The sequence below is a fragment of the Schistocerca americana genome, chromosome 3, assembly GCF_021461395.2.
Source record: "Schistocerca americana isolate TAMUIC-IGC-003095 chromosome 3, iqSchAmer2.1, whole genome shotgun sequence".
NCBI classification, from domain to species: domain Eukaryota; kingdom Metazoa; phylum Arthropoda; class Insecta; order Orthoptera; family Acrididae; genus Schistocerca; species Schistocerca americana.
The window spans coordinates 22,368,280-22,391,416 of NC_060121.1; positions in this window are offsets into that span (position 1 = coordinate 22,368,280).

The following is a 23,137-nucleotide window of genomic DNA, read 5'->3' on the forward strand; positions in this document are numbered from 1 at the left end:
AAATTGCATCGGAATTAAATACAAAAGGCACAATGCCGACTTAAGTGCAAGAAGACTGACTCTTCTTACTGACTATACTTTGAACCATTTCTGTGACACTAGTTATAGATTCCGATGCTTCACTTCAGGTTTACTGTATCCCTCTGACCATCTTATTGTCGATGAAACATAGAAATTGCATCGGAAATAAATACAAAAGGCACGATGCCGACTTAAGTACATGTAGACTGAATCTTCCTACTGTCTATGATTTGAACCGTTCCTGTGACACTAGTTATAGATTCCGAAGCTTCACTTCAGGTTTACTGTATCCCTTGGACCTTCTTATTGACGATGAAACACAGAAATTGCATCGGAATTAAATACAAAAGGCACAATGCCGACTTAAGTACAAGAAGAGTGACTCTTCTTACTGACTGTTTTGAACCATTCCTGTGACACTAGTTATAGATTCCGATGCTTCACTTCAGGTTTACTGTATCCCTCTGACCTTCTTATTGACGATGAAACACAGAAATTTCGTCGGACTTAAAATCAAAAGGCACAGTGTAGACTTAAGTACAAGAATACTGACTCTTCTTACTGTCTATGTTTTGAACCACTCCTGTGACACTAATTATAGATTCCGATGCTTCACTTCAGGGTTACTGTATCCCTTAAACCTTCTTATTGACGATGAAAACTGAAATTGCATCGGAATTAAATGCAAAAGGCACAATGCCGACTTAAGTACAAGAAGACCGACCCTTCTTACTGTCTATGTTTTGAACCATTCCTGTGACACTAGTTATAGATTACGATGATTCACTTTAGGTTTACTGTATCCCTTGGACCTTCTTATTGACGATGAAACACAGAAATTGCATCCGAATTAAATAGAAAAGGCACAATGCCGACCTATGTGCAAGAGGAGAGACTCTTCCTACTGTCTATGTTTTTGAACGATTCCTGTAACATTAGTTATAGATTCCGATGCTTCACTTCAGGTTTACTGTATCCTTTGGACCTTCAAATTGGTGACGAAATACAGTCATTGCATCGGAATTAAATGGAAAAGGCACAATGCCGACTTAAGTACAAGAAGACTGACTCTTCCTACTGTCTATCTTTTGAACCATTCCTGTGACACTAGCTATAGATTCCGATGCCTCACCTCAGGTTCACTGTATCGCTCTGACCTTCTTATTGACGATGTAACACAGAAATTGCATCGGAATTAAATATAAAAGGCACAATGCCGTCTTAGGTACAAGCAGACTGGCTCTTCCTAGTGTCTATGCTTTGAACCATTCCTGTGACGCTAGTTTCCGCTTGCGATGCTTCACTTCAGGTTTACTGTATCCCTCTGACCTTCTTATTGACGATGAAACACAGAAATTGCATCGGAATTAAATACAAATGGCACAATGCCGATTTAAGTAGAAGAAGACTGACTCTTCTTACTGACTATGTTTTGAACCATTCCTGTGACACTAGTTATAGATTCCGATGCTTCACTTCAGGTTTACTGTATCCCTCTGACCATCTTATTGACGACGAAACACAGAAATTTCATCGGAAAAAAATACAAAAGGCATGATGCTGACATAAGTACATGTAGACTGAATCTTCCTACTGTCTATTATTTGAACCATTCCTGTGACACTAGTTATAGATTCCGATGCTTCGTTTCAGGTTTACTGTATCCCTTGGATCTTCTTATTGACGATGAAACACAGATAGTGCATAGGAGTTAAATACAATAGGCACAATCCCGACTTAAGTACAAGAAGACTGACTCTTCCTACTTTCTATGTTTTGAACCATTTCTGTGACACTAGTTATACATTCCGATGCTTCTCTTCAGTTTTAATGAATCCCTCTGACCTTCTATTTTGACGATGAACCACAGAAATTGCATCGGAATTAAATAGAAAAGCACAATGCCGACTTAGGTACAAGAACACTGACTCTTCTTTTTGTCTTTGTTTTGAACCATTCCTGTGGCACTAGTTATTGATTCCGATGCTTCAATTCAGGTTTACTGTATCCCTTGGACCTTCCTATTGTCGAAGAAACACAGAAATTGCAGCGCAATTAAATACAAAGAGCACAATGCCGACTTAAGTACAAGAAGACTGACCCTTCGTACCGACTATGTTTTGAACCATTCCTGTGACACTAGTTATAGATTCCGATGATTTACTTCAGGTTTACTGTATCCCTTGGACCTTCTTATTGACGATGAAACACAGATTTTGCATCGGAATTAAATAGAAAAGCACAATGCCAACCTAAGTACAAGAAGACTGACTCTTCTTACTGACTATGTTTGGAACCATTCCTGTGTCACTAGTTATAGATTCCGATGCTTCACTTCAGGTTTGCTGTTTCCCTCTGACCTTCTTATTGACGATGAAACACAGATATTGCATCGGAATTAAATAGAAAAGGCACAATGCCGACTTATGTACAAGGAGACTGACACTTCTTACTGTCTATGTTTTGAACCACTTCTGTGACACTAGTTATAGATTCCGATGGTTCATTTCAGGTTTACTATATCCCTTGGACATTCTTATTGACGATGAAACACAGAAATTGCATCGGAATTAAATAGAAAAGGCACAATTCCGACTTAAGTACAAGAAGACTCACTCTTCTTACTGTCTATGTTTTGAACCATTCCTGTGACTCTAGTTACAGATTCCGATGCTTCACTTCAGGTTTACTGTATCCCTTGGACGCTCTTATTGACGATGAAACACAGAAATTGCATCGGAATTTAATACAAAAGGCACAATGTCGACTTAAGTACAAGAAGACTGAATCTTCTTACTGACTATGTTTTGAACCACTCCTGTGACGCTAGTTACAGATTCCGATGCTTTACTTCAGGTTTACTGTATCCCTTGGAACTTCTTATTGACGATGAAACACAGATATTGCATCGGAATTAAATACAAAAGGCACAATGCCGACTTAAGTACAAAAAGACTGACTCTTCCTACTGTCTATGTTTTGAACCATTCCTGTGACACTGGTTATAGATTCCGATGCCTCACTTCAGGTTTACTGTATCCCTTGGACGTTCTTATTGGCGGATAAACACAGAAATTGCATCGGAATTAAATAGAAAAGGCACAATGCCGACTTAAGTACAATAAGACTGAGTCATTTTACTGACTATGTTTTTAACCACTCCTGTGACGCTAGTTACAGTTTCCGATGCTTCACATCAGGTTTACTGTATCCCTTGGAACTTCTTATTGACGATGAAACACAGATATTGCATCGGAATTAAATTCAAAAGGCACAATGCCGACTTAAGTACAAGAAGACTGACTCTTCTTACTGACTATGTTTTGAAACATTCCAGTGACACTAGTTAGAGATACCGATACTTCACTTCAGGTTTACTGTATCCCTCTGACCTTATTATTGACGATGAAACACAGTAATTGCATCGGAATTAAATTGAAAAGCACATGAAGCCGACTTAAGTACAAGAAGACTGACTCTTCGTACTGACTATGTTTTGAACCATTCCAGTGACACTAGTCAGAGATTCCGTTGCTTCCCTTCAGGTTTACTGTATCCCTCTGACCTTCTTATTGACGATGAAACACAGAAATTGCATCGGAATTAGATAGAAAAGGCACTATGCCGTCTTAGGTACAAGCAGACTGACTCTTCATAGTGTCTATGTTTTGAACCATTCCTGTGACGCTAGTTTCAGATTCCGATGCTTCACTTCAGGTTTACTGTATCCCTTGGACGTTCTTATTGGCGGATAAACACAGAAATTGCATCGGAATTAAATACAAAAGGCACAATGCCGACTTAAGTACAAGAAGACTGACTCTTCTTACTGACTATGTTTTTAACCATTCCTGTGACACTAGTAATAGATTCCGATGCTTCACTTCAGGTTTACTGTATCCCTCTGACCATCTTCGTATTGACGATGAAATACAGATAGTGCATAGGAGTTAAATACAATAGGCACAATACCGACTTAAGTACAAGAAGACTGACTCTTCCTACTGTCTAAGTTGTGAACCATTCCTGTGACACTAGTTATATATTCCGGTGCTTCTCATCAGGTTTAATGAATCCCTCTCACCTTCTTTTTGACGATGAACCACAGAAATTGCATCGGAATTAAATACAAAAGGCACAATGCCGACTTAGGTACAAGAAGACTGACTCTTCTTTTTGTCTATGTTTTGAACCATTCCTGTGACACTAGTTATTGATTCCGATGCTTCACTTCAGGTTTACTGTATCCCATGGACCTTCTTATTGTCGATGAAACACAGAAATTGCATCGGAATTAAATACAAAAAGCACAATGCCGACTTAAGTACAAGAACACTGACCCTTCTTACAGTCTGTGCTATGAACCATTCCTGTGACACTAGTTATAGATTCCGATGCTTCACTTAAGTTTTACTGTATCCCTCTGACCTTCTTATTGACGATGAAACACAGAAATTGCATCGGAATTAAATACAAAATGCACAATGCCGACTTAAGTACAAGAAGACTGACTCTTCGTACCGACTATGTTTTGAACCATTCCTGTGACACTAGTTATAGATTCCGATGATTCACTTCAGGTTTACTGTATCCCTTGGACCTTCATATTTACGATGAAACACAGATATTGCATCGGAATTAAATAGAAAAGACACAATGCCAACATAAGTACAAGAAGACTGACACTTCTTACTGACTATGTTTGGAATCATTCCCGTGTCACTAGTTATAGTTTCCGATGCTTCACTTCAGGTTTACTGTTTCCCTCTGACCTTCTTATTGACGATGAAACACAGATATTGCATCGGAATTAAATAGAAAAGGCACAATGCCGACTTATGTACAAGGAGACTGACTCTTCTTACTGACTATGTTTTGAACCATTTCTATGACACTAGTTATAGATTCCGATGCTTCACTTCAGGTTTACTGTATCCCTCTGACCTTCTTATTGACGATGAAACTCAGACTTTACATCGGAATTAAATAGAAAAGGCACAATGCCGACTTAAGTATAAGAAGACTGACTCTTCTTACTGTCTATGTTTTGAACCATTTCTGTGACACTAGTTATAGATTCCGATGCTTCACTTCAGGTTTACTGTATAACTTGGACCTTCTTATTGACGACGAAACACAGAAATTGCATCGGAATTAAATAGAAAAGGCATAATTCCGACTTAAGTACAAGAAGACTGACTCTTCGTACTGACTATGTTTTGAACCATTCCTGTGACACTAGTTATAGATTCCGATGCTTCCCTTCAGGTTTACTGTATCCCTCTGAAATTCTTATTGACGATGAAACAAGAATTTGCATCGGAATTAAATACAAAAGGAACAATGCCGACTTATGTACAAGAAGACTGGCTCTTCTTACTGACTATGTTTTGAACCATTCCTGTGACACTAGTTATAGATTCCGATACTTCACTTCAGGTTTACTATATCCCTCTGACTTTCTTATTGACGATGAAACACAGAGATTGCAACGGAATAAATAGAAAAGGCACAATGCCAACTTCAATACAAGAAGAGTGACTCTTCTTCCTGACTATGTTTGTAACCATGCCTGTGCCACTAGTTATATATTCCGATGCTTCACTTCAGGTTTACAGTATCCCTCTGACCTTCTCATTGACGATGAAACACAGATATTGCATCGGAATTAAATAGAAAAGGCACAATGCCGTCTTAGGAACAAGCAGACTGACTCTTCATAGTGTCTATGCACTGAACCATTCCTGTGACGATAGTTTCAGATTCCGATGCTTCACTTCAGGTTTACTGTATCCCTTGGACCTTCTTATTGACGATGAAACACAGAGATTGCATCGGAATTAAATACAAAAGGCACAATGCCGACATAAGTACCAGAAGACTGACTCTTCCTACTGACTATGTTTTGAACCATTCCTGTGCCCCTAGTTAGAGATTCCGATGCTTCCCTTCAGGTTTACTGTATCCCTCTGACCATCTTATTGACGATGAAACACAGAAATTGCATCGGAGAAAAATACAAAAGGCACGATGCCGACTTAAGTACATGTAGACCGAATCTTCCTACTGTCTATGTTTTGAACCATTCCTGTGACACTAGTTATAGATTCCGATGCTTCATTTCAGGTTTACTGTATCCCTTGGACCTTCTTATTGACGATGAGACACAGAAATTGCATCGGAATTAAATAGAAAAGGCTCAATGCCAACTTCAATACAAGAAGAGTGACTCTTCTTCCTGACTATGTTTGTAACCATGCCTGTGTCACTAGTTATATATTCCGATGCTTCACTTCAGGTTTACAGTATCCCTCTGACCTTCTCATTGACGATGAAACACAGATATTGCATCGGAATTAAATAGAAAAGGCACAATGCCGACTTAAGTACAAGAGGACTGACTCTTCTTACTGACTATGTTTTGAACCATTCCTGTGACACTAGTTATAGATTCCAATGCTTCACTTCAGGTTTACTGTATCCCTCTGACCTTCTTATTGACGATGAAACACAGACATTGCATCGGAATTAAATAGAAAAAGCACAATGCCGACTTAAGTACATGAAGACTGACTCTTCTTACAGTCTATGTTTTGAACCATTTCTGTGACACTAGTTTTTGGTTCCGATGCTTCACTTCAGGTTTACTGTATCCCTTGGACCGTCTTATTGACGATGAAACACAGAAATTGCATCGGAATTAAATAGAAAAGGCACAAATCCGACCTAAGTACAAGAAGACTGTCTCTTCCTACTGCCTATGTTTTGAACCATTCCTGTGACGCTAGTTACAGATTCCGATGCTTCACTTCAGGTTTACTGTATCCCTCTGACTTTCTTATTGACGATGAAACACAGAGATTGCAACGGAATAAATAGAAAAGGCACAATGCCGACTTAAGTACAAAAAGGCTGACGCTTCTTACTGTCAATGCTTTGAACCATTCCTGTGACACTAGTTATAGATTCCGATGCTTCACTTCAGGTTTACTGTATCCCTAGGACGTTCTTATTCACGATGAAAAACAGAAATTGCATCGGAATTAAATACAATAGGCACAATACCGACTTAAGTACAAGAAGACTGACTCTTCCTACTGTCTATGTTTTGAACCATTCCTGTGACACTAGTTATAGATTCCGATGCTTCACTTGAGGTTTAATGTATCCCTCTGACCTTCTTTTTGATGATGAATCACAGAAATTGCATAGGAATTAAATACAAAAGGCACAATGCCGACTTAGGTACAAGAAGACTGACTCTTCTTTTTGTCTATGTTTTGAACCATTCCTGGGACACTAGTTATTATTTCCGATGCTTCACTTCAGGTTTACTGTATCCCTTGGACCTTCTCATTGACCATGAAACACAGAAAGTGCATCGGAATTGAATACAAAAGGCAGAATGCCGACATAAGTACAAGAAGTCTGACGCTTCTTACTGTCAATGCTTTGAACCATTCCTGTGACACTAGTTATAGATTCCGATGCTTCACTTAAGGTTTACTGTATCCCTCTGACCTTCTTATTGACGATGAATCACAGAAATTGCATCGGAATTAAATACTAAATGCACAATGCCGACATAAGTACAAGAAGACTGACTCTTTGTACTGACTATGTTTTGAACCATTCCTGTGACACCACTAATAGACTCCGATGATACACTTCAGGTTTACTGTAACCCTTGGCCCTTCTTATTGACGATGAAACACAGAAATTGCATCGGAATTAAATTGAAAAGGCTCAATGCCAACTTCAGTACAAGAAGACTGACTCTTCTTCCTGACTATGTTTGTAAACATGCCTGTGTCACTAGTTATAGATTCCGATGCTTCACTTCAGGTTTACCGTATCTCACTGACCTTCTTATTGACGATGAAACACAGATATTGCATCGGAATTAAATAGAAAAGGCACAATGCCGACTTAAGTACAAGAAGACTGACTCTTCTTACTGACTATGTTTTAAACCATTCCTGTGACACTAGTTATGGATTCCTATGCTTCACTTCAGGTTTACTGTATCCCTCTGACCTTCTTATTGACAATGAAACACAGACATTGCATGGGAATTAAATAGAAAAGGCACAATGCCGACTTAAGTACATGAAGACTGACTCTTCTTACTGTCTATGTTTTGAACCATTTCTGTGACACTAGTTATTGATTCCGATGCTTCACTTCAGGTTTACTGTATCCCTTGGACCTTCTTATTGACGATGAACCACAGAAATTGCATCGGAATTAAATAGAAAAGGCACAAATCCGACCTAAGTACCAGAAGACTGTCTCTTCCTACTGCCTATGTTTTGAACCATTCCTGTAACGCTAGTTACAGATTCCGATGCTTTACTTCAGGTTTACTGTATCCCTCTGACCTTCTTATTGACGAAGAGACACAAAAATTGCAACGGAATAAATGGAAAAGGCACAATGCCGACTTAAGTACAATAAGAATGACTCTTCTTACTGACTATGTTTTAACCATTCCTGTGACGCTAGTTAGAGATTCCGATGCTTCACTTCAGGTTTACAGAATCCCTTGGAACTTCTTATTGACGATGAAACACAGAATTTGCATCGGAATTAAATACAAAAGGAACAATACCGACTTAAGTTCAAGACGACTGGCTCTTCTTACTGACTATGTTTTGAACCATTCCTGTGACACTAGTTATAGATTCCGATACTTCACTTGAGGTTTACTGAATCCCTCTGACCAACTCATTGACGATGAAACACAGAAATTGCATCGTAGAATAAATACAAAAGGCACGATGCCGACTTAAGTACATGTAGACTGAATCTTCGTACTGTCTATGTTTTGAACCATTCCTGTGACGCTAGTTATAGATTCCGATGCTTCATTTCAGGTTTACTGTATCCCTTTGATCTACTTATTGACGATGAAACACAGATAGTGCATAGGAGTTAAATACAATAGGCACAATACCGACTTAAGTACAAGAAGACTGACTCTTCTTACTGTCTATGTTTTGAACCATTCCTGTGACACTAGTTATAGATTCCGATGCTTCACTTGAGGTTTAATGTATCCCTCCGACATTCTTTTTGAGGATGAATCACAGAAATTGCATAGGAATTAAATACAAAAGGCACAATGCCGACTTAGGCACAAGAATACTGACTCTTCTTTTTGTCTATGTTTTGAACCATTCCTGTGACACTAGTTATTGATTCCGATGCTTCACTTCAGGTTTACTGTATCCCTTGGACCTTCTCATTGACCATGAAACACAGAAATTGCATCGGAATTAAATACAAAAGGCACAATGCCGACTTAAGTACAAGAGGACTGACGCTTCTTACTGTCTATGCTTTGAGCCATTCCTGTGACATTAGTTATAGATTCCGATGCTTCACTTAAGGTTTACTGTATCCCTCTGACCTTCTTATTGACGATTAATCACAGAAATTGCATCGGAATTAAATACAAAACGCACAATGCCGACATAAGTACAAGAAGACTGACTCTTTGTACCGACTATGCTTTGAACCATTCCTGTGACACCACTCATAGATTCCGATGAATCACTTCAGGTTTACTGTATCCCTTGGACCTTCTCATTGACGATGAAACACAGAAATTGCATCGGAATTAAATAGAAAAGGCTCAATGCCAACTTCAGTAAAAGAAGACTGACTCTTCTTCCTGACTATGTTTGGAACCATGCCTGTGTCACTAGTTATAGATTCCGATGCTTCACTTCAGGTTTACTGTATCCCTCTGACCTTCTTATTGACGATGAAACACAGATATTGCATCGGAATTAAATAGAAAAGGCACAATGCCGACTTAAGTACAAGAAGACTGACCCTTCTTACTGACTATGTTTTGAACCATTTCTGTGACACTAGTTATAGATTCCGATGCTTCACTTCAGGTTCACTGTATCCCTCTGACCTTCTTATTGACGATGAAACACAGACATTGCATCGGAATTAAATAGAAAATGCACAATGCCGACTTAAGTACAAAAAGACTGACTTTTCCTACTGTCTATGTTTTGAACCATTCCTGTGACACTAGTTATAGATTCCGATGCTTCACTTCAGGTTTACTGTATCCCTTGGACGTTCTTATTCACGATGAAAAACAGAAATTGCATCGAAATTAAATAGAAAAGGCACAATGCCGACTTAAGTACAATAAGAATGACTCTTCTTACTGACTACGTTTTAACCATTCATGTGACGCTAGTTAGAGATTCCGATGCTTCACTTCAGGTTTACAGTATCCCTTGGAACTTCTTATTGACGATGAAACACAGATATTGCATCGGAATTAAATACAAAAAGCACAATGCCGACTTAAGTACAAGAAGACAGACTCTTCTTACTGACTATGATTTGAAACATTCCTGTGACACTAGTTAGAGATACCGATGCTTCACTTCAGGTTTACTGTATCCCTCTGACCTTATTATTGACGATGAAACACACTAATTGCATCGGAATTAAATTGAAAAGGCCATAATGCCGACTTATGTACAAGAAGACTGAATCTTCGTACGGACTATGTTTTGAACCATTCCTGTGACACTAGTTAGAGATTCCGATGCTTTCCTTCAGGTTTACTGTATCCTTCTGACCTCCTTATTGACGATGAAACACAGAATTTGCATCGGAATTAAATACAAAAGGAACAATGCCGACTTAAGTACAAGACGACTGGCTCTTCTTACTGACTATGTTTTGAACCATTCCTGTGACACTAGTTCTAGATTCCTATACTTCACTTGAGGTTTACTGTATCCCTCTGATCATCTTATTGACGATGAGACACAGAAATTGCATCGGATATAAATACAAAAGGCACGATGCCGACTTAAGTACCTGTAGACTGAATCTTCCTACTGTCTATGTTTTGAACCATTCCTGTGACACTAGTTATAGATTCCGATGCTTCACCTCAGGTTCACTGTATCCCTCTGACCTTCTTATTGACCATGAAACACAGAAATTGCATCGGAATTAAATAGAAAATGCACAATGCCGTCTTAGGTACAAGCAGACTGACTCTTCATAGTGTCTATGCTTTGAACCATTCCTGTGACGCTAGATTCAGATTCCGATGCTTCACTTCAGGTTTACTGTATCCCTTGGACCTTCGTGTTGACGATGAAACACAGAAATTGCATCGGAATTAAATACAAAAGGCACAATGCCGACATAAGTACATGAAGACTGACTCTTCCTACTGACTATGCTTTGAACCATTCCTGTGACACTAGTTATAGATTCCGATGCTTCACTTCAGGTTTACTGTATCCCTCTGACCATCTTATTGACGATGAAACACAGAAATTGCATAGGAATTAAATACAAAAGGCACAATGCCGACTTAGGCACAAGAAGACTGACACTTCTTTTTGTCTATGTTTTGAACCATTCCTGTGACACTAGTTATTATTTCCGATGCTTCACTTCAGGTTTACTGTATCCCTTGGACCTTCTCATTGACCATGAAACACAGAAATTGCATCGGAATTAAATACAAAAGGCACAATGCCGACTTAAGTACAAGAAGACTGACTCTTCCTACTGTCTATGTTTTGAACCATTCCTGTGACACTAGTTACAGATTCCGATGCTTCACTTCAGGTTTACTGTATCCCTTGGACCTTCTTATTGACGATGAAACACAGATATTGCATCGGAATTAAATAGAAAAGGCACAAATCCGACCTAAGTACAAGAAGACTGTCTCTTCCTACTGCCTATGTTTTGAACCATTCCTGTGACGCTAGTTACAGATTCCGATGCTTCACTTCAGGTTTACTGTATCCCTCTGACCTTCTTATTGACGATGAAACACAGAATTTGCAACGGAATAAATAGAAAAGGCACAATGCCGACTTAAGTACAAAAAGACTGACTTTTCCTACTGTCTATGTTTTGAACCATTCCCGTGGCAATAGTTATAGATTCCGATGCTTCACTTCAGGTTTACTGTATCCCTTGGACGTTCTTATTCACGATGAAAAACAGAAATTGCATCGGAATTAAATACAATAGGCACAATACCGTCTTAAGTACAAGAAGACTGACTCTTCCTACTGTCTATGTTTTGAACCATTCCTGTGACACTAGTTATAGATTCCGATGCTTCACTTGAGGTTTAATGTATCCCTCTGACCTTCTTTTTGATGATGAATCACAGAAATTGTATAGGAATTAAATACAGAAGGCACAATGCCGACTTAGGTACAAGAAGACTGACTCTTCTTTTTGTCCATGTTTTGAACCATTCCTGTGACACTAGTTATTATTTCCGATGCTTCACTTCAGGTTTACTGTATCCCTTGGACCTTCTCATTGACCATGAAACACAGAAATTGCATCGGAAATAAACACAAAAGGCACAATGCCGACTTAAATACAAGAAGACTGACGCTTCTTACTGTCAATGCTTTGAACCATTCCTGTGACACTAGTTATAGATTCCGATGCTTCACTTCAGGTTTACTGTATCCCTCTGACCTTCTTATTGACGATGAATCACAGAAATTGCATCGGAATTAAATACAAAATGCACAATGCCGACATAAGTACAAGAAGACTGACTCTTTGTACTTACTATGTTTTGAATCATTCCTGTGACACCACTAATAGATTCCGATGATTCACTTCAGGTTTACTGTATCGCTTGGACCTTCTTATTGACGATGAAACACAGAAATTGCATCGGAATTAAAAAGAAAAGGCTCAATGCCAACTTCAGTACAAGAAGACTGACTCTTCGTCCTGACTATGTTTGTAACCATGCCTGTGTCACTAGTTATAGATTCCGATGCTTCACTTCAGGTCTACTGTATCCCTCTGACCTTCTTATTGACGATGAAACACAGATATTGCATCGGAATTAAATAGAAAATGCACAATGCCGACTTAAGTACAAGAGGACTGACTCTTCTTACTGACTATGTTTTAAACCATTCCTGTGACACTAGTTATAGATTCCGATGCTTCACTTCAGGTTTACTGTATCCCTCTGACCTTCTTATTGACGATGAAACACAGACATTGCATCGGAATTAAATAGAAAAGGCACAATGCCGACTTAAGTACATGAAGACTGACTCTTCTTACTGTCTATGTTTTGAACCATTTCTGTGACACTAGTTATTGATTCCGATGCTTCAATTCAGGTTTACTGTATCCCTTGGACCTTCTTATTGACGATGAACCACAGAAATTGCATCGGAATTAAATAGAAAAGGCACAAATCCGACCTAAGTACAAGAAGACTGTCTCTTCCTACTGCCTATGTTTTGAACCATTCCAGTGACGCTAGTTACAGATTCCGATGCTTCACTTCAGGTTTACTGTATCCCTCTGCCCTTCTTATTGACGATGAAACACAGAAATTGCAACGGAATAAATAGAAAAGGCACAATGCCGACTTAAGTACAATAAGAATGACTCTTCTTACTGACTATGTTTTAACCATTCCTGTGACGCTAGTTAGAGATTCCGATGCTTCACTTCAGGTATACAGTATCCCTTGGAACTTCTTATTGACGATGAAACACAGATATTGCATCGGAATTAAATACAAAAAGCACAATGCCGACTTATGTTCAAGAAGACAGACTCTTCTTACTGACTATGTTTTGAAACGTTCCTGTGACACTAGTTAGAGATACCGATGCTTCACTTCAGGTTTACTGTATCCCTCTGACCTTATTATTGACGATGAAACACAGTAATTGCATCGGAATTAAATTGAAAAGGCCATAATGCCGACTTAAGTACAAGAAGACTGACTCTTCGTACGGACTATGTTTTGAACCATTCCTGTGACACTAGTTAGAGATTCTGATGCTTCCCTTCAGGTTTACTGTATCCCACTGACCTTCTTATTGATGATGAAACACAGACATTCCATCGGAATTAAATAGAAAAGGCACAATGCCGACTTAAGTACATGAAGACTGACTCTTCTTTTTGTCTATGTTTTGAACCATTCCTGTGACACTAGTTATTATTTCCGATGCTTCACTTCAGGTTTCCTGTATCCCTTGCACCTTCTCATTGACCATGAAACACAGAAATTGCATCGGAATTAAATACAAAAGGCACAATGCCGACTTAAGTACAAGAAGACTGACGCTTCTTACTGTCAATGCTTTGAACCATTCCTGTGACACTAGTTATAGATTCCGATGCTTCACTTCAGGTTTACTGTATCCCTCTGACCTTCTTATTGACGATGAAACACTGACATTGCATCGGAATTAAATAGAAAAGGCACAATGCCGACTTAAGTACATGAAGACTGACTCTTCTTACTGTCTATGCTTTGAACCATTTCTGTGACACTAGTTATTGATTCCGATGCTTCACTTCAGGTTTACTGTATCCCTTGGACCTTCTTATTGACGATGAAACACAGATATTGCATCGGAATTAAATAGAAAAGGCACAAATCCGACCTAAGTACAAGAAGACTGACTCTTCCTACTTCCTATGTTTTGAACCATTCCTGTGACGCTAGTTACAGATTCCGATGTTTCACTTCAGGTTTACTGTATCCCTCTGACCTTCTTATTGACGATGAAACACAGAAATTGCAACGGAATAAATAGAAAAGGCTCAATGCCGACTTAAGTACAAAAAGACTGACTTTTCCTACTGTCTATGCTTTGAACCATTCCTGTGACAATAGTTATAGATTCCGATGCTTCACTTGAGGTTTAATGTATCCCTCTGACCTTCTTTTTGATGATGAATCACAGAAATTGCATAGGAATTAAATACAAAAGGCACAATGCCCCGACATAAGTACAAGAAGACTGACTCTTTGTACTGACTATGTTTTGAACCATTCCTGTGACACCACTAATAGTTTCCGATGATTCACTTCAGGTTTACTGTATCCCTTGGACCTTCTTATTGACGATGAAACACAGAAATTGCATCGGAATTAAAAAGAAAATGCTCAATGCCAACTTCAGTACAAGAAAACTGTCTCTTCTTCCTGACTATGTTTGCAACCATGCCTGTGTCACTAGTTATAGATTCCGATGCTTCACTTCAGGTTTACTGTATCCCTCTGACCTTCTTATTGACGATGAAACACAGATATTGCATCGGAATTAAATAGAAAAGGCACAATGCCGACTTAAGTACAAGAAGACTGACTCTTCTTACTGACTATGTTTTAAACCATTCCTGTGTCACTAGTTATAGATTCCGATCCTTCACTTCAGGTTTACTGTATCCCTCTGACCCTCTTATTGACGATGAAACACAGACATTGCATCGGAATTAAATAGAAAAATCACAATGCCGACTTAAGTACATGAAGACTGACTCTTCTTACTGTCTATGTTTTGAACCATTTCTGTGACACTAGTTATTGATTCCGATGCTTCACTTCAGGTTTATTGTATCCCTTGGACCTTCTTATTGACGATGAACCACAGAAATTGCATCGGAATTAAATAGAAAAGGCACAAATCCGACCTAAGTACAAGAAGACTGTCTCTTCCTACTGCCTATGTTTTGAACCATTCCTGTGACGCAAGTTACAGATTCCGATGCTTCACTTCAGGTTTACTGTATCCCTCTGACCTTCTTATTGACGATGAAACACAGAAATTGCAACGGAATAAATAGAAAAGTCATAATGCCGACTTAAGTACAATAAGAATTACTCTTCTTACTGACTATGTTTTAACCATTCCTGTGACGCTAGTTAGAGATTCCGATGCTTCACTTCAGGTTTGCAGTATCCCTTGGAACTTCTTATTGACGATGAAACACAGAATTTGCATCGGAATTAAATACAAAAGGAAAAATGCCGACTTAAGTACAAGACGACTGGCTCTTCTTACTGACTATGTTTTGAACCATTCCTGGGACACTAGTTATAGATTCCGATACTTCACTTGAGGTTTACTGAATCCCTCTGACCATCTTATTGACGATGAAACACAGAAATTGCATCGTAAAATAAATACAAAAGGCACGATGCCGACTTAAGTACATGTAGACTGAATCTTCCTACTGTCTATGTTTTGAACCATTCCCGTGACACTAGTTATAGATTCCGATGCTTCATTTCAGGTTTACTGTATCCCTTTGATCTACTTATTGACGATGAAACGCAGATAGTGCATAGGAGTTAAATACAATAGGCACAATACCGACTTAAGTACAAGAAGACTGACTCTTCTTACTGTCTATGTTTTGAACCATTCCTGTGACACTAGTTATAGATTCCGATGCTTCACTTGAGGTTTAATGTATCCCTCTGACATTCTTTTTGAGGATGAATCACAGAAAGTGCATAGGAATTAAATACATAATGCACAATGCCGACTTAGGTACAAGAATACTGACTCTTCTTTTGTCTATGTTTTGAACCATTCCTGTGACACTAGTTATTGATTCCGATGCTTCACTTCAGGTTTACTGTATCCCTTGGACCTTCTCATTGACCATGAAGCACAGAAATTGCATCGGAATTAAATACAAAAGGCACAATGCCGACTTAAGTACAAGAAGACTGACGCTTCTTACTGTCTATGCTTTGAACCATTCCTGTGACACTAGTTATAGATTCCGATGCTTCACTTAAGGTTTACTGTATCCCTCTGACCTTCTTATTGACGATGAATCACGGAAATTGCATCGGAATTAAATACAAAATGCACAATGCCGACATAAGTACAAGAAGACTGACTCTTTGTACCGACTATGTTTTGAACCATTCCTGTGACACCACTCATAGATTCCGATGAACCACTTCAGGTTTACTGTATCCCTTGGACCTTCTCATTGACGATGAAACACAGAAATTGCATCGGAATTAAATAGAAAAGGCACAAATCCGACTTAAGTACATGAAGACTGACTCTTCTTACTGTCTATGATTTGAACCATTCCTGTGACACTTGTTATAGATTCCGATGCTTCACCTCAGGTTCACTGTATCCCTCTGACCTTCTTATTGACCATGAAACACAGAAATTGCATCGGAATTAAATAGAAAATGCACAATGCCGTCTTAGGTACAAGCAGACTGACTCTTCATAGTGCCTATGCTTTGAACCATTCCTGTGACGCTAGTTTCAGATTCCGATGCTTCACTTCAGGTTTACTGTATCCCTTGGACCTTCGTATTGACGATGAAACACAGAAATTGCATCGGAATTAAATAGAAAAGGCACAATTCCGACCTAAGTACAAGAAGACTGTCTCTTCCTACTGCCTATGATCTGAACCATTCCTGTGACGCTAGTTACAGATTCCGATGCTTCACTTCAGGTTTACTGTATCCCTCTGACGTTCTTATTGACGATGAAACACAGAAATTGCATCGGAATTAAATACAAAAGGCACAACGCCGACTTAAGTACAAGAAGACTGGCTCTTCTTACTGACTGTTTTGAACCATTCCTGTGACACTAGTTATAGATTCCGATGCTTCACTTCAGGTTTACTGTATCCCTCTGACCTTCTTATTGACGATGAAACACAGAAATTGTATCGGAATTAAATACAAATGGCACAATGCTGACTTAAGCACAAGAAGACTGACTCTCCTTACTGTCTATGTTTTGAACCATTCCTGTGACACTAGATATAGATTCCGATGCTTCACTTCTGGTTTACTGTATCCCTTGGACCTTCTTATTGACGATGAAACACAGATATTGCATCGGAATTAATTACAAAACGCACAATGCCGACTTAAGTACAAGAAGACTGACTCTTCTTACTGACTATGTTTTGAACCATTCCTGTGACAATAGTTATAGATTCCGATGTATCACCTCAGGTTTACTGTATCCCTTGGACCTTTTTATTGACGATGAAACACAGAATTTGCATCGGAATTAAATAGAAAAGGCACAATAACGACTTAAGTACAAGAACACTGACTCTTCTTACTGACTATGTTTTGAACCATTCGTGTGAGACTAGTTATAGATTCCGATGCTTCACTTCAGGTTTACTGTATCCCTCTGACCTTCTTATTGACGATGAAACATAGAAGTCGCATCGGAATTAAATACAAAAGTCACAATGCCGACTTATGTACATGTAGACTGACTCTTCCTACTGTCTATGTTTAGAAGATTCCTGTGACACTAGTTATAGATTCCGATGCTTCATTTTAGGTTTACTGTATCCCTTGGATTTTCTTATTGATGATGAATCACAGATAGTGCATCGGAGTTAAATACAATAGGCACAAAACCGACCTAAGTACAAGAAGACTGACTCTTCCTACTGTCTATGTTTTGAACCATTCCTGTGACACTAGTTATGGATTCCGATGCTTCACTTCAGGTTTACTGTATCCCTCTGACCTTCATTTTGACGATGAAACACAGAAATAGCATCGGAAATAAATAGAAAAGGCACAATGCCGACTTAAGTACAAGAAGACTGACTCTTCTCACTGTCTATGTCTTGAACCATTCCTGTGACACTAGTCATAGATTCCGATGCCTCACTTCAGATTTACTGTACCCCTTGGACCTTCTCATTGACGATGAAACACAGAAATTGCATCGGAATTAAATACAAAAGGCACAATTCCGACTTAAGTACAAGAAGTCTGACTCTTCTTAGTGACTGTTTTGAACTATTCCTGGGACATTAGTTATAGATTCCGATTCTTCACTTCAGGTTTACTGTAACCCTCTGACATTCTTATTGACGATGAATCACAGAAATTGCATCGGAATTAAATACAATAGGCACATTGCCGACTTAAGTACAAGAAGACTGACTCTTCTTACTGTCTATGTTTGAACCATTCCTGTGACACTAGTCATAGATTCCGATGCTTCACTCCAGGTTGACTGTATCCCTTGGACCTTGTTATTGACGATGAAACACAGAAATTGCTTCGGAATTAAATACAAAAGCCACAATGCCAACTTAAGTACAAGAAGACTGACTCTTCCCACTGTCTGTGTTTTGAACTATTCCTGTGACACTAGTTATAGATTCCGATGCATCACTTCATGTTTGCTGTATCCCTCTGACCCTCTTATTGACGTTGAAACACAGAAATTGCTTTGGAATTAAATACAAAATGCACAATGCCAACTTAAGTACAAGTAGACTGACTCTTCGCACTGTCTATGTTTTGAACCAATCCTGTGATGCAAGTTACAGATTCCGATGCTTCACTTCAGGTTTACTGTATTCCTCTGACCTTCGTATTGGCGATGAAACACAGATATTGCATCGGAAATAAATAGAAAAGGCATAATGCCGACTTAAATACAAGAAGACTGACTCTCCTTTCTGACTAAGTTTTGAACCATTCCTGTGTCAGTAGTTGTACATTCAGATGAATCACTTCAGGGTTACTGTATCCCTTGGACCTTCTTATTGACGATGAAACACAGAAATTGCATCGGAATTAAATACAAAAGGCACAATGCCGACCTAAGTACAAGAAGACTGACTCTTCCTACTGTCTATGTTTTGAACCATTCCTGTGACACTAGTTATAGATTCCGATGCTACACTTCAGGTTTACTGTATCCCTCTGACTTTCTTATTGACGATGAAACACAGAAATTGCATCGGAATTAAATACAAAAGGCACAACGCCGACTTAAGTACAAGACGAATGGCTCTTCCTACTTACTGTTTTGAACCTTTCCTGTGACACTAGTTATGGATTCCGATGCCTCACTTCAGGTTTACTGTATCCCTTGGACCTTCTTATTGACGATGAAACTCAGATATTGCATCGGAATTAATTACAAAACGCACAATGCCGACTTAAGTACAAGAAGACTGACTCTTATTACTGACTATGATTTGAACCATTCTTGTGACACTAGTTATAGATTCCGATGAATCACCTCAGGTTTACTGTATCCCTTGGACCTTCTTATTGAAGTTGAAACACAGAATTTGCATCGGAATGAAATACAAAAGGCACAATGCCGACCTATGTACTTGTAGACTGACTCTTCCTATTGTCTATGTTTTGAACCATTCCTGTGACACTAGTTATAGATTCCGATGCTTCACTTCAGGTTTACTGTATCCCGTGGACGCTCTTATTGACTATGAAACACAGAAATTGCATCGGAATAAAATAGAAAAGGCACAATGCCGACTTAAGTACAAGCAGACTGACTCTTCTTACTGACTATGATTTGAACCACTCCAGCGACGCTAGTTACAGATTCCGATGCTTCACTTCAGTTTTACTGCATCCCTTGGACGTTCTTATTGACTATGAAACACAGAAATTGCATCGGAATTAAATGGAAAACGCACAATTCCGACATAAGTACAAGAAGTCTGACTCTTCCTACAGTCTATGTTTTGAACCAATCCTGTGACACCAGTTATAGATTCCGATGCTTCACTTCAGGTTTACTGTATCCCTATGACGTTCTTATTGACGATGAAACACAGAAATTGCAACGGAATTAAATACAAAAGGCACAACGCCGACTTAAGTACAAGAAGACTGGCTCTTCCTACTGCCTATGTTTTGAACCATTCCTGTGACGCTAGTTACAGATTCCGATGCTTCACTTCAGGTTTACTGTATCCCTCTGACGTTCTTATTGACGATGAAACACAGAAATTGCAACGGAATTAAATACAAATGGCACAATGCCGACTTAAGCACAAGAAGACTGACTCTCCTTACTGTCTATGTTTTGAACCATTCCTGTGACACTAGATATAGATTCCGATGCTTCACTTCAGGTTTACTGCATCCCTCTGACGTTCTTATTGACGATGAAACACAGAAATTGCATCGGAATTAAATACAAAAGGCACAACGCCGACTTAAGTACAAGAAGACTGGCTCTTCTTACTGACTGTTTTGAACCATTCCTGTGACACTAGTTATAGATTCCGATGCTTCACTCCAGGTTTACTGTATCCCTTGGACCTTCTTATTGACGATGAAACACAGACATTGCATCGGAATTAATTACAAAACGCACAATGCCGACTTAAGTACAAGAACACTGACTCTTCTTACTGACTATGTTTTGAACCATTCGTGAGAGACTAGTTATAGATTCCGATGTTTCACTTCACGTTTACTGTATCCCTCTGGCCTTCTTATTGACGATGAAACATACAAATCGCATCGGAATTAAATACAAAAGGCACAATGCCGACTTATGTACATGTAGACTGACTCTTCCTACTGTCTATGTTTAGAAGATTCCTGTGACACTAGTTATAGATTCCGATGCTTCATTTCAGGTTTACTGTATCCCTTGGATCTTCTTATTGACGATGAATCACAGATAGTGCATCGGAGTTAAATACAATAGGCACAAAACCAACCTAAGTACAAGAAGACTGACTCTTCCTACTGTCTATGTTTTGAACCATTCCTGTGACACTAGTTATAGATTCCGATGCCTCACTTCAGATTTACTGTATCCCTTGGACCTTCTCATTGACGATGAAACACAGAAATAGCATCGGAATTAAATACAAAAGGCACAATTCCGACTTAAGTACAAGAAGACTGACTCTTCTTAGTGACTGTTTTGAACTATTCCTGGGACATTAGTTATAGATTCCGATGCTTCACTTCAGGTTTACTGTAACCCTCTGACATTCTTATTGACGATGATTCACAGAAATTGCATCGGAATTAAATACAATAGGCACATTGCCGACTTAAGAACAAGAAGACTGACTCTTATTTTGTCTATGTTTTGAACCATTCCTGTGTCACTAGTTATAGATTCCAATGCTTCACTTCAGGTTTACTGTATACCTTGGACCTTCTTCTTGACGATGAAACACAGAAATTGCATCGGAATTAAATAGAAAAGGCACAATGCTGACTTAAGTACAAGTAGACTGACTCTTCCCACTGTCTATGTTTTGAACCAATCCTGTGATGCAAGTTACAGATTCCAATGCTTCACTTCAGGTTTACTGTATCCCTCTGACCTTCTTATTAGCGATGAAACACAGATATTGCATCGGAATTAATTAGAAAAGGCACAATGCCGACTTAAATACCAGAAGACTGACTCTTCTTTCTGACTAAGTTTTGGACCATTCCTGTGACACTAGTTATAGATTCCGATGCTTCACTTCAGGTTTACTGTATCCCTCTGACCTTCTTTTTGACGATGAAACACAGAAATTGCATCGGAAATAAATAGAAAAGTCAGAATGCCGACTTAAGTACAAGAAGACTGACTCTTCTTACTGTCTATGTTTTGAACCATTCCTGTGACACTAGTTATAGATTCCGATGCCTCACTTCAGATTTACTGTATCCCTTGGACCTTCTCATTGACGATGAAACACAGAAATAGCATCGGAATTAAATACAAAAGCCACAATTCCGACTTAAGTACAAGAAGACTGACTCTTCTTAGTGACTGTTTTGAACTATTCCTGGGACATTAGTTATAGATTCCGATGCTTCACTTCAGGTTTACTGTAACGCTCTGACATTCTTATTGACGATGATTCTCAGAAATTGCATCGGAATTAAATACAATAGGCACATTGCCGACTTAAGAATAAGAAGACTGACTCTTATTTTGTCTATGTTTTGAACCATTCCTGTGACACTAGTCATAGATTCCGATGCTTCACTCCAGGTTTACTGTATCCCTTGGACCTTGTTATTGACGATGAAACACAGAAATTGCTTCGGAATTAAATACAAAAGGCACAATGCCAACTTAAGTACAAGTAGACTGACCCTTCCCACTGTCTATGTTTTGAACCAATCCTGTGATGCAAGTTACAGATTCCGATGCTTCACTTCAGGTTTACTGTATCCCTCTGACCTTCTTATTGGCGATGAAACACTGATATTGCATCGGAATTAATTAGAAAAGGCACAATGCCGACTTAAATACAAGAAGACTGACTCTTCTTTCTGACTAAGTTTTGAACCATTCCTGTGACACTAGTTGTAGATTCAGATGAATCACTTCAGGGTTACTGTATCCCTTGGACTTTCTTATTGACGATGAAACACAGAAATTGCATCGGAATTAAATACAAAAGGCACAATGCCGACCTAAGTACAAGAAGACTGACTCTTCCTACTGTCTATGTTTTGAACCATTCCTGTGACACTAGTTATAGATTC